This window comes from Aotus nancymaae, unplaced genomic scaffold (genome assembly GCF_030222135.1).
Source record: "Aotus nancymaae isolate 86718 unplaced genomic scaffold, 86718_ANA_hifiasm-v0.15.2.pri h1tg000006l, whole genome shotgun sequence".
Taxonomy (NCBI): Eukaryota; Metazoa; Chordata; class Mammalia; order Primates; family Aotidae; genus Aotus; species Aotus nancymaae.
This window is the reverse complement of record NW_026988417.1, coordinates 44,350,116-44,365,011: the sequence shown is the minus strand read 5'-3', so window position 1 is coordinate 44,365,011 and position 14,896 is coordinate 44,350,116.

Below are 14,896 nucleotides of genomic sequence, written 5' to 3'. Positions count from 1 at the left end.
CAGTGTCATATTCAAAATTTTGTTTCAACAACCTGAATATAAAATATATAAATGGTATCTTTTAAGGCATTTTTTTTCTTTTTTCTTTTTCTTTTTTTTTTCTTCTTCTTTTTTTTTTTTAGAGGAGTCTTGCTCTGTTACTCAGGCTGGAGTGCAATGGCATGATCTTGACTCACTGCAACCTTCGCCTCCTGGGTTTTAGCAATTCTCCTGCCTCAGCCTTCTGAGTAGCTGGGACTACAGGCACACGCTGCCATGCCCAGCTATTATTTTGTATTTTACTAGAGACAGGATTTCACTGTCTTGCCCAGGCTGGTCTGGAATTCCTGAGCTCAGACAATTCACCTGCCTTGGCCTCCCAAAGTGCTAAGATTACAGACATGAGCCACCTCACCCTTTCATATTGAGACTTTGAACCTCGTATGCTTTTTACAGCACATCCCAATATGGACTAACCATATTTTGTGTGCTTGCTAGCCACATGTGGCTAGTGGCTGTCATATTGCACAGTGTAGGCTTATAGTAAAACATCACATGGTACTTTTAGTAATACCTGCTGGTTTCTTAGAATACCAACATAACATAAGACATGCATAACTTTCAAGAATATATGGAAGATAAGCTAACAACACATTTAATGTCTCGAATGGGCACAAAAGGCAACTGATTACTTGCTTAACTACTACTTTGCTGTATTCTCCCTGAGGGTATGTGTGTTCTGTTCACTACACAGTTCTTGAAATATCTGTTGGATGAATAAATTAAAGGAAAGGGAAGAATCAACCTCTGTTGTCTTGTTTCAGATTTGGTCAGTCCCTACTCCAAGATCTCATCCTGTTTTAATCAAATATGCCTCCGATAAGCCTTCATAGCATAGAAAGAGGCCCTCTCTGATTCTCTGATACTACCAATGAAGAGTTGAGAACACTGTTTAGGTAAAGGGGACTGATTCTGTGGCAGACCAATTCTCCCTGACAATCACACAGACAGGCCTGCATGACTGTCACACAGACAGGCCTGCAAAGCACTCCAGTTACACAGAAAGTTTTCCACAGTGCCACCTTAACATTGAGCAAATAGTTAACCTAGGGAAATTGGTGCCCAGACATCAAAGCTAGAAACGAAACATATGGTCAGAAGGAACCTTCCATAGGCGTCTCCCTAACCTGGAGCAAGTCAAAATAATAGAGACTGTCTTACATTCCTAGGGCCAAAAATCATCTTGGATCAACAGAATCTGAGACAAGTCAAGGTAACAGAGGCAGCTGTTAAATAGATTCCATTGAAGAGTCTAAGGCAGCTCCCTGGACCAAACTGTAAAGGAGATAAGAGAGAAATAATCACTCTGGTACCACAATAGACAGATCTTGAAGGTACTGGGGTTCTTTTAATCAGACTTAGCAAGCATTTTTTTTTTTTTGCCTCAGACCTTCTAGCTGAAACAAAATTAGTTACCAGTAGACTTCAGTGAATGCTATATTGCACATAGGCACAAAACTCCAACCTATATAAATACCAAGAAAATTATAACACTTTCATTTGGTCTGTTGGAATTATCTCCAGCCTTTTCCCTGTATCTGGTTATAGCAATAAATTCCCTTCTTTCCTAGTTTGTCTGCTTCTCGTTATTGGGCCTCAAGAAAATGCAGCCAGACTCGGCTTATTTCCAGGAACAATTCTTCATATTCTAGACCTAGGTATTCTTCGACATTTTGTCTCTTTCTACTGAATACCATAAGGAAAATTAGGGTAGGAAGAAAGAAGAGCAAAAGAAAGGTAAGAAGTTAGAAAATAAGGGACAGAAGAGAGCAAAATAATAAGGAAGCAAAGTAGAGAGCAAAATAATAAAGAAGCAAAGTATAAAATGTAAGCAAAAGATTAAGAGGGAGAAATATAAAGGAGGAAGACTGGGAGGGAGACAGCTGTCTCAGTGAAATTTTTTCTAATAGAAAGGTCAAATAAGACTTTTTTTAACTCTTGTGAAAAAACATGCCAGTCTTCCCCTCCTCAACCCTTCTCGATTAACTCCTTAACCAAGCAGTCAATTTTTGACAAATTAAACTGTATAGTAATTTTAAACATCATTAACTTTGTTTAAGAAATTTTGTTTTCAGTTAATTTTATAATATCATTGGAGAATGAGATCTAGACATCACTAATAAGGTAAGATAGTTATCTTTGCAGATTATTTCCTGTAATTATCTTCATAATTCATTATTATTAAGTATAAAGATTAAAAATATACATTGTATGATCAAAGTACATGAAAGTTCGATGAAATGAAAACTCTGACATTGAGTCTTGATTTTCACTTTTTTACAAAATGAGAGTAATAAACTACTTCCTTGGATCCTCATAAGGCTAATTGAAGTAATAGATATGGAGAACTTAAATACAATGTTTAGTGCTGAATTAGGACTCAATATTTTTCACATTATTAGTTAAAATGCAGAAGAGGAGGAATCAGTGGTTAAAATATATGATTTTTCTCTTTCTTTCCCTCCCTCCCTACCTTCCTCCTTTCCTTCTTTCCTTCCCTCCCTCTCTCCCTTTCTTCCTTCCTTCTTTCCTTCCTTCCTTCCTTCCTCCTTCCCTCCCTTCCTTCTTTCCTCCTTTCCTTTTCTTTTTTTCACAGGGTCTCCATGTCATCACCTAGGCTGGAGTGCAGTGGCATAATCATAGCTTATAGCTTATTGCAGCCTTGAACTCCTGGTCTCAAGTGATCCTCCCTCCTCAGCCTCCCAATACTAAAACTACAGGCTTGTTGCCCCACACCCGGCTAATTTTTAGTTATGGTCTTATCTACAGAATATTACCAAAAACATAAGTGTAGAGATAAAAAGGAAGGGATGTGCACACTGGTATTTGGTGGGGTCATATAATTGCCCACTTAACATTTATTGTCCATTCTGCTTGATTGAGGGTGTCCCTCAGTTGTGTTTTGGAAAATCATAGGCATCTAAGAGTCATTTGAAAATTTCTGATCACCTCATCACTGAAGAGTTTTGTCGTTGTTGTTCCTAAAATTATAAGAATATAAGATATTATTCTACTGCTTTGGAAAAGATCCAGTCAGTATTCACAATAGTTGTTTAAGAAGATACGTGGTAAAGCTATCAGGGTCCATGACAGGCTGCTAAATTTAAGGAATGAAGGAAGGGAATTGAGGGAATAAATAGTAAAGTAGACCAAGAATGTTTAGGATGGTGTAATAAAATTGATAAGGTTTATCACGGAAGTATTTATAATTATGGAGAGAATGGATATGGTAAACAGACATTTATCAAATTCTGGAAGGTATTAAAATCTCCTAGCTACTCCAATCACTGTCACTTATAAGATAGATGACTGTCTATACAGTCGTACACACTATAGTTTATAAGAATCAGTAATATTCATGCCACCTACTTCACTGCCCCAGTGAAAAATGAGCCTCTTTGTGCTGATGTCCTGTGATTGTTCTTCATTACTTGAAATGCTGTTAAGAGGTCTGAATAGTTAACAATGATTACAGATTTCCTGATCTTATAATTATCTCTGTTGGCAGATTATGAAGTGTTCTGGTCTGTTGTGTATAAAATACATTCTTTTAGCCTTGAAAAAAATTATTCTTTGTTTTGAAGCAACTTGATTCATAAAACATACTTTGTTAAAAAAAAACAGCAATCTATATCTCATAGAGCAGATCTAGATTCCTGAACTGAAGAAAAATCATGTGAGAACTTGCTTTTTATGCTTTGGTTCTTTCTTTGTAACTCCTCATGTTAGTCTAAGTGCAAACTAATAGAGCTCAAAATATGAGGTAATACTTGAAAGAGCCAGGCAAAGTAACAAGCTGTGTAAATGTTTCCCAGGACTAATAATTAAGGAGATATATAAGAATAATTTTGGCTGGGCGCGGTGGCTCATGCCTATAATCCCAGCACTTTGGGAGGCCGAGACGGGTGGATCACGAGGTCAAGAGATCAAGACCATACTGGTCAACATGGTGAAACCCCGTCTCTACTAAAAATACAAAAATTAGCTGGGCGTGGTGGTGCATGCCTGTAGTCCCAGCTACTCAGGAGGCTGAGACAGGAGAATTACTTGAACCCAGGAGGCGGAGGTTGCGGTGAGCCGAGATCGCGCCATTGCACTCCAGCCTGGTTAACAAGAGCGAAACTCCGTCTCGGAAAAAAAAAAAAAAAGAATAATTTTATTAAGCAATGTGATTGCCAACTAAGAAAACATTGAATGACCATTAAGGTAAATTCTGCATTTACTCCTTAAGAACCCTTTTCTCTAAACACATTTTTTTTTCTGGTTTCTTTATATGCATTGATTAAAAAAATCTTTCTACCAAATGACATTAAGATATCCCTCTTACATGCCCGGAATGAAGCCTACTTGACTGTAATGGATAAGCTTTTTAATGTGCTGTTGCATTTGGTTTGCCAGTATTTTATTGAAAATTTTTGCATCGATGTTCATCATGGATATTGGCCTGAAGTTTTCTTTTGTAGTAGTGTCTCTGCCAGGTTTTGGTATCAGGATGTTGTTGATCTCACTAAATGAGTTAGAGAGGATTCCCATTTTTTGTATTGTTTGGAATAGATTCAGAAGGAATGGTACCAGCTCCTCTTTGTATGTCTGGTAGAATTCAGATGTGAACCCGGCTGGACTTAGACTTTTTTGGTTGGTAGGCTATTAATTGCTGCCTTAACTTCAGCCCTTGTTATGGGTCTATTCAGGGATTCAGCTTCTTCCTGGTTTAGTCTTTGGAGGGTGTAAGTGTCCAGGAACTTATCCATTTTTTTCTAGATTTATTGGTTTTTGTGCATAGAGTTGTGTGTAGTAATCTCTGATGGTGGTTTGTGTTTCTGTGGAATCAGTAGTGATATCCCCTTTATCATTTTTTATTGCATCTTTTCAATTCTTCTCTATTTTCTTTTTTATTACTCTGGCTAGTGGTCTGTCTATTTTGTTGATCTTTTCAAAAAACCAGCTCCTGGATTTATTGATTTTTTGAAGGGCTTTTTGTGTCTCTATCTCCTTCAGTTCTGTTCTGATCTTAGTTATTTCTTGTCTTCTACTAGCTTTTGAATTTGTTTGATCTTGCTCCTCTAGCTCTTTCAACTTTGTGTCAATTTTAGATCTTTCCTTGCTTCCCATGTGGGCATTTAGTGCCATAAATTTCACTCTAGACACTGCTTTAAATGTGTCCCAGAGATTCTGGTATGTTTTGTCTTTGTTCTCATTGGTTTCAAAGAACATATTTATTTCTGCTTTCATTTAATTGTTTATCCAGTCATCATTCAGGAACCAGTTGTTCAGTTTCCATGAAGTTGTGTGGTTCTTAGTTAGTTTCTTAATCTTGAGTAAAAACAAGCAACAGGGAAAGGATTCCCTGTTTAGTAAATGGTGTTGGGAAAACCAGCTAGCCATGTGCAGAAAGCTGAAACTGGAACCCTTCCTTACACCATACAATAAAATTCACTCCAGGTAGATTAAAGATTTAAACATAAGACCTAACATCATGAAAACCCTAGAAGAAAATCTAGGCAATACCATTCAGGACACAGACTTAGGCAAGGATTTCATGACTAAAACACCAAAAGCAATGGCAACAAAAGCCAAAATAGACAAATGGAATCTAATTAAACTTAAGAGCTTCTGCACATCAAAAGAAATTATCATTAGGGTGAACCAGAAACCAACAGAATGGGAAAACATTTTTGCAAGCTACTCATCTCACAAATGGCTAATATCCAGAATCTACAAAGAACTACAACAGATTTACAAGAAAAAAAAAATCAAACAGCCCTATCCAAAAATGTGCAAAGCATATGAACAGAAACTTTTCAAAAGATGCTCATCATCACTGGTCATTAGGGAAATGCAAATCAAAACCACATTGAGATACCATCTCATGCCTGTTAGAATGGCAGTCATTAAAAAAATCTGGAGACAACAGATGCTGTAGAGAATGTGGAGAAATAGGAACATTTTTACACCATTGGTGGGAGTGTAAATTAGTTCAACTATTGTGGAAGACAGTGTGGCGATTCCTCAAGGATCTAGAAATAGAAATACCACTTGACCCAGCAATCCCATTATAAAGACACATTCATACGTATGTTCATTGCAGCACTGTTCACAATAGCAAAGACCTGGAACCAACCCAAATGCCCATCAATGACAGACTGGACAAAGAAAATGTGGCACATATACACCATGGAATACCATGCAGCCATAAAAAATGATGAGTTCATGTCTTTTGTAGGGACATGGAAGATTCTGGAAACCATCATTCTCAGCAAACTGACACAACAACAGAAAACCAAACATCACATGTTTCACTCATAGGTAGGTGTTGAACAATGAGACCACATGGACACCAGGAGGGGAACATCACACATTGGGGTCTGTTGGGGGGTGGGGAACTAGGGGAGGAATAGCAGGGGGTGGGGAAGTTGGGGAGGGACAACATTGGGAGAAATGCCTGATGGAGGTGATGGGGAGATGGAGGCAGCAAACCACCATGGCATGTGTGTACCTATGCAACAATCCTGCAAGATCTGCACATGTACAGCAGAAGTTAATTTTTTTTAAATAGAAAAGGAATTTCAATTTTTTTTTTAAAAAAAGGAATATAAAAATAAGGGGAGGAAGGCAGCAAATCACACTGCCACATATGCACCTATGCAACAATCTTGCACGTTCTTCACATGTACCCCAAAACCTAAAATGCAATAAAAAAAATCCCTCTTATACTTTCCTAATATTTTCTATTAATTTCCTTAATTTTATTAGGTAGATTTGAAAATATCAGAAGTAAAAAAATGTGAAAGAGGTGAACAGTCTTACCATGATTGTCTTCCACCCACTAAAATTCTAAGCCTCTTAGGAAGTAGTATTGTTGTTAGATTTCTGCCTATCCTTCCTGAGATGTCTTTGCAAATATATATCCATTCAAAGAGATATTGGTTCCAGGCTTTTTATACACAAGTTATAGCGTGATTTTTGTACACTGTGTGTGTGAGTTTTCATTTAATGATGAATTCCATTTAAGCATAAAAGAGTCTGGAAATTTTGAGAGTTGTCATTTTATGTTTTCATTATAAATAGAAATTTTTCAAAATTATTTATTAATCATTATTCTATTGTCCTATACATGTGGGTGTTCATGGCTTGGGTTTATATTCTTATAAATTAGTCACTTTATAAAATGTCACAGGTTTTTCTCCTTTTGTTAATTTTTAAAAAGATCCAATAACTTTAATCCGATAGTATAAAAGTATATCTGGTAATTTTTACAGAATTATACATCATTTCTACAACATATTAGATGTCAATTTTCTTTAATTATCTTCAGTGAAATACAGTATCTACAGTAAATTTACTGTACAAATCTGGAAATTTACCTGCACAAATCTAGAACTGTACTGGTAAATTATAAAAGTTATTTATTCATTTATGCAAATTTATGGGATACATGATAAATGTTTTTCATGTATATGACTAGTAATAAAGTCAGAGTATTTAGGGTGTCTATCACCTGAGTACAGTATATTTTTGAATAGTATAGTCATCCCACTTTTCTATAAAATGTTGTATTTATTCTTTCTAACTTATCACACATTTGCACGCTTTAACCCACTTCTTTCCATCCTCCTTCCTGGCCTCAATCATCCTTCATAGTCTCTGTATTTATTTTTCCACTATCTATATGTGTTCAATGTTGCTTAGCTCCACATATAAGTGAGAACATGCAAAATTTGTCTTTTCTTGGCTGGCTTTTATTTCTTATGATAATGACCTCTAATTCCTTTCATGTTGTTCCAAATGACATGATTTTATTCTTTATTTTGTGGCTGAGTAGTATTCCATTTTGTATATATATCCTATTTTCTTTATCCACTTATCAGTTGATAAACACTTAGGTTAATTTCATGTCTTCGATATTATGTGTAGTACTTCAATAAGCACGTGATTGCAGGTATCCTTTGATCTATGATTTTTTTTTTTCCTTTATGTAGCTACCTGGAAGTTGGATTACTGTATTAGATAGCAATTTTATTTTTAGTTTGTTGAGAAACCTCTATACTGTTTTCCGCAGTGGCTACACTAGTTTACATTTTCACCAACGGTGTGTAAGGGGTCCATTTTTGCTATATCATTGTTAAAATCTGCTATTTTTTGTCTTTTTATTAGTAGCCATTTTGACTGGGGTAAGATGATATCCAATTGTGTTTTTATTTGCATTTCTCTGATGATTAGTGATGTAAGAATTTTTCTTATACCTATTGGATATTTTTATATTTTCTTTTGAGATGCCTGTTCATATCCTTTGCTCACTTTTAAATGAATTTTTTCCTGATGAGTTGCTTAAGGTTCTTGTATATTCTAGATATTAGTCTCCTGTCAGTTGAGTGATTTCTACATATTTTCTCTCATCCAGAAGGTTGTCTCTTCAATCCATTGATTATTTCTTGTGCTGTGAAGGATATTTTTTAGTTATTTAAATCCCATTTGTCCACTTTGTTTTTGTTGTTTGTGTTTCAGAGTTCTTATTCTTTGCCTAGACAAATGTCTAGGAAAGTTTTCCCTAGGTTTTTTTCTAGTATCTTAATAGTTTTGGGTCTTACATTTAAGTCTAATTCATTGTGAGTTGATTTTTGTGTATGGTGAGAGACATGGGTCTAGTTTCATTTTTCTGCACATGATTGTCATATTTTCCCAGTACTGTTTATTGAAGAGGATCTCCTTTCCACCAACGTAAGTTCTTGTCAGCTTTGTCAAAAATAAGTTGGCGTTAAATGTGTAGATTTATGGGTTGTCTATTCTGTTCCATTGGTTGATATGTCTACTTTTATACCAATACCATGCATTTTTGGTTATTATAGCCTTATATTTTTCAGTTAAATAATATGATGTCTCCAGCTTTGTGCTTTTTGCTCAGAATTCTTTTGGCTTTTTGGGCTTTCTTTTGCTTCTGTACAAATTTTAGAATTTTTTTTTCTAATTCTATGAAGAACTACATTGGTATTTTGATAGAGATTGCATTCAATTTGTAGAATGCTTTGAATGTGGTCTTTTAAAGATATTCATCTGCTCCATCAGCATGGGATGTTTTCCCATTAATTTGTGTCATCTTCATTTTCTTTCATCAGTGTTTGTAGTTTTTCTTATACAGCTCTTTTCCCTTGTTTAAGTTTACTGGTAGGTAGTTTTATTTTTGTAGCCATAGTAAATGAGAGTTCCTTTTTTCACATCTTTATTATCTAGGTAATTATTAGTGTATAGATATGTTACTGATTTTTGTATGTTTATTTTGTATCTAGCAACTTTACTGACCAGATTTATCAAGTCTAAGAGTGGGTATTTTTTGTGTATGTGAAGTCTTCAGGTATTTCTTGATATATAATCAAATTATTATAAATAAGTACAGATGACTTTCTCTTTTCCAATTTGGATGACTTCTATGTTGTCTCTTGCCTAATTGCTGTGGTTAGGATTTTCAGTACCACGTTGAATATGAGTGGGGAAAGTGGGCATCCTTGTCTTTTTCCAGTTCTCAGAGGAAAGGTTTAAATCTTTTCCCCACTAAGATTACTGTTAGCTGTGGGTTTGTCTATGGCCTTTATTATATTGAGATATTTTCCTTCTATCCATAGTTTGTTTGAAGTATTTATTGTGAAGGGATGTTGAATTTTATAAAAAAAAATTTCTGCTCTGTTTTGGAATGATCATACAGTTGCTGTCATTCATTTAAAAAATGATCATATAGTTTTGTTATTCATTTTTAAAAATAAAATTGCTATTGACGTAATGTATGATGTTTATTGATTTTGTACATTGAACTGCCACTGGCAAGAATTTCACTTGATATTGGTGTGTTATCTTTTTGATATGCTGTTGGATTCAGTTTGCTAGTATTTTGTTGAGGATTTTTGTTTATGTTCATCAGAGATATTGGCCTGTAGTTTTCTTTTTTGTTGTGCCCTTGTCAGGTTTTGGTATCAGGGTGATGCTGGACTCAAAATGAGTTAGGGAGGATTTCTCCTCTTTGATTATCTGGAATAGTTTAAAGGGGACAGATCCCAGGTTTTTCTTTTATGTCTGGAAGAATTTGGCTTTGAATCCATCTGGTCATGGGCTTTTCTTTTTTGGGAGACTTTTTATTTCTGACTTAATCTCACTACTTATTTGATCTATTCAGGTTTTCTATTTCTTTATGATTCAAATTTGCTCACCATGGTAAGAGACATTACAAATATATCAAGGTATGAACTCAAGCAAATTTTTTAAAGGTGTCTGTAAAGCTGAATATTATTATCCGAGACAGAGCTATCACTGACATTTAATAATATTATACTAGTCATAGTTTGTACATTAGTATTCATGACTTAAGAATTACATCTACTTTTTTTGTATGTAAAATGATGGAATTACAGAGTTCTTTGTCATCTTACAAAAGTAACATTGCCTCACTAAATGCGCAATTAAATGCTTCCCTCAAATTTATATTTTATCAGTGGTTTATGATACCAGTAAAAGGAATAATAGAGCCTTAAACATATTCTGTCTGTGTCAGGCTTAAACAATGCCATATAATACTTACATACAGCTCATATCTCCCATTTTTAGCAATAAGAAGAGTTACTGAAAGAACAGAAGGCTTGATGCCTTTGAGAGACCAAGGGTGAAGGATCACTTGAGTCCAGGAGTTTGAGACCAGCCTAGTAAAGATGGCAAGACCTCCATCTAAAAATTTAAAAAAATACTAAAACAGCTGGGAATAGTGGTGTGTTCCTGTAGTCCTAGATACTCAGGAGGCTGACGATGTAGGATCACTTCAGCCCAGGAGTTCGAGGTTGCAGTGAGCTATGACGGCACCACTGCACTCCAGCATGAACAACATGGTGGGATTCTGTCTCAAAATAAAATAAATAAAATAAAATATATTGAATGCTATCAGCTTAAATGCCATTAGCATTTTACTTTATTCTTTAAAATACAGGTATATAGAGCTCAACGACAACTAGAGATATCAGAGAACACATATATGATTATATACTCTTCCTTCACCCAAAAATTTTGGAAGAGCATAAAACCAAAACAAGAGTGTAATTATACATGACTAAACATATATGCAGGACATAAAATAATAAAATGTGATTTTTATTGAATCAAATTGAGTATTTTGAATAAAGTTAAAGACTGTTATCAAATTGCAGTTTAATAAAACTCAAATTACAGAGTGAATAAAATTACACATTTCAGTACTTACCTCATTATGTTCATTAAGATTAATTTCCATGTGGTCACTATTAGGATAATCATCACTTGTAACATATTAAGTCTGCCACTGCCACTAACTTTTTAAATTAAAATTTTTGAATATGAATGCAAAAAAATGATATGGGGAAAATTAAGTGAATGCATATTGTTCTGTGTTTATTAAGTGTCAAGCCAGTAGTTGAGTAGACATTAGAAATTTCACTAAGTCCCGCATCCCAAATGCATCAAAAAAGAAAGAACACAATATTAATCGTGCAATGTCTCACACTGCATGCCAAAAATATTCTTTATTTCCTCTTGAATTATGTAATTTTTGGCACCTTGAAAGAGTGTATTCCATAAAAATAACAAAATGGGCTATTATAGAAAAAGATGCAACTATTTATAAGAAAAGACAATTCTTTATTCTTGAGTAAATGGTTGGATTAGTAAAATCTTTAAATTATAAATTACCATGTTAATGGCATTGGCTTTAATTAGAAATTGATTTAAGTGATTTCCAGTTCAAAATATTAAAATAGGATGATTTCTCTGCAACCTCTTTATGGTTTAGCAAGTCAAATTCCAGAGTTTTAAGGAAAATGGAAGGCTTGAGTCAAAAGAGAATCTGGAAATTCTATTTAGGAGTGAGTTATTATTATAATGTGCTTCATATTAAGATACGGCAAGGTTGAAACCTATAAATTATGTGCCAGTTGAATAAAATGCACGTATTCTTTAGGACATATGATTTAAATGAAATTAGTTGAATGCAATGTATTTTATTTAACTGGAAGGTCCTAAAGAATAAAAAACTATCATAACATTCTTGTTCATCTTCTCAAAGGTGGAAAGATCTGTTTTACAAAGTAGATGTATCTAAACAAATACCATAAATTATTAGTGAACTGAATATGTAAAACTCTATTCTAAAAATAGACACTCTTCTTTCAAATGAAATATGTGTATAGATATTTACTCTTTCATTCATTCAACAGATATTCATCTTATAACTATCACCAATAATATACATGATTGATTGATTGATAGATAGATAGATAGATAGATAGATAGATAGATAGAGCAATAGACAGATAGAAATATATGAGACAGTCTATTAGGGGAATTTTCTCAAGCTATTATCATGGCTGAGAAGTCCCACAGATGGACTGTCTACAAGTTGGAGAATGAGGAAAACCAGTAGTGTGGCTAATTTTAAGTCCAAAGGCCTCATAATTAAGGAAGCCAATAGTAGTACTCACTTGCAGTCCAAAGCTGAAGGCCTGAGAAACTTGGGGTGCAGAGGGTACACAAAGTTCAAGTCCCAGAGCCCAAAGACCAGAGAACCTGGAGTCCTGATACCGTTAAGGCTGTATTGCTTTAGGAGGTAATGTTTCCTATATTATTAGATTTAATTTAGAAATATAACTAATACAAATTTTTATTTAGTTGGATTAAGAAGTATAATTTTTCAACTTAGTAATTTTTTTGATATTTGTCAGTACAAAAGTATAAATATTTTTGATGAAGAAAAACATTGCTATTTTTATTTTAATTCTATATATTTATACATTTTAAAACATATTTTCTATATATTTTATTTTCTATGACTCATATATATATTACATATATATATTCTTTATTGCTCCAATTATATTTGAATGTGCATTAATTCAACTATATAACTCAAGACTCTAATTAGTCATTCAAACCATCTTCTTCCAGAAAACACATGATATGCTCAGTTTCTCTGCACTTTCATGCATATATTTTCAGACTGAGATATGCTAATATAAATGACTCTTCATAAATAAATAAGCAAATTTGATATATCAAATTACTGCAACAGAATATAACATGGATAAAATGACAATGGCTGTGGAGTTAGATCTTGATTTAAAACCCAGTCTTCCAATGGAGGGTTACATGACTTCTCTAAATAAAGATATTATCACTTATAAAAAGAGTATCATAGGAATAGGAGCTTATACAATTTACTGCCTCCTATATGCTGTGCATCATTGTAGAAAAATCACTTATATTAACTCTTTTAACCATTGCAACAACCCTTTTGGATGAGTATTAGATAACCCTGTCTATTTTATAGAGAACACAGGCACAAGGACCCTAATTAGTGTAAGGTCCATCAGGGAGCATGGTGAGAAAAAAGTCTGAACTCAGGAGTGTGGCTTTTATTTATTTTAGCTTTGGTTTGTGAAGAATATAGAGTTACTAGGTATTTAAAGATGATAAGTTTCAGGAAGCATAAAGCCTAATGTATTTGAATAAAATAATGCAAGTTATATAGGCTGGCATTATTTAAAAAAAAGAAGAAGAAAGGAAGAAAAGAAGGGAGGAAGAACAAAAGGAAAGTAAGAATGAGGAAGGAAGGTAGATAACTTAGAAATAAATAACAGTTAAAAAAATCATATAACTTGAAATTATACAATCTAAATCTCATGGCATATTGTTATTAATGGGCAATTTTATGTAGAAAGTTTTATTCCATAATATAAATTTTATACTTTCTCCCTTGAACCATTTCCTGGGTAATATAATAGATTTTGTGTTCTTGTTCACAACTCACTGCTCTATTAGAGTAAGACAATTTTACATCCTTGCCCTTTGGACATTACTCACAATGTTTTGTTTCCTTGACTTAGAGTTTGGCTTGGCCACAGGATTTTCTTTGGCTAAGAAAATATATATGATCATGACAAATGGCATTCCCAAACAGTACTTTAAATTCATTTGAAGGGATTGGTTAGGATCCCTATATATTTCCCCCTCCCTCTTAAAGAACACATCCAGAGATAGGTTTCTGCTTCAGTCTGGTACTGTAGGGAGAAGAAATGTGGAGGCAAAGCCACACCTGGAGTAGAGCTATAGCTGACTCACGGGCCACATGTAGCTTCAGTGAAAAATTAATGTTCATTGGTGAAAACAACAAGGATTTGGAGGGTTACCTGTTATGCAACACAGCCCAGCAAAATTACTAATGCATCACAGTAATTATCCCATTATAATAACCTTGCTTAAAACGTGTTTTATTATGATAAAGCTCTATGTTTATGTATTTTCTACAGCCATTATTTTAGACATCTTCCTCATAAGCAATACTTGAGGCTTAGTCATGAAAGTTATAGATTCTAGAGACTGTATTTTGCTTCATTAGGTCTAGACTTGATCCTAGTATCTTAAATTTTAACAAAAATCCAACAGTTTTCTGATATGTGTTTTGAGAACATGATTTTTAGAAAAAAAAGATTGTCATTCTATTAGTTCTCATGATAACATTTACTTCTGTAAAATTGGTGTGCTTTGTAAATGTAGAATAAAGTTGATCCTGAAAATAATGCATATTTTCTTAAATCAGCATTAACTATGATTATCTTAGGTTTGGTGATATTAGTGGAAGTTTCAGAACTTAATTTTATTTTTCATATTAAAATTTTGCATATATTATACTTTAAAAACTGCTCAGAAATAAATAATACCTTAAGCTCCATCCAATTCTTCTTTAATTGTACTTCCCTTTTGGAAGCCATTAATAATATTTGAGTGACTCCTGTTCCCTCAGACATTCTATGCATAATAAAAATCAGTAACTCTTGATTCTAATATTGCTTTACAG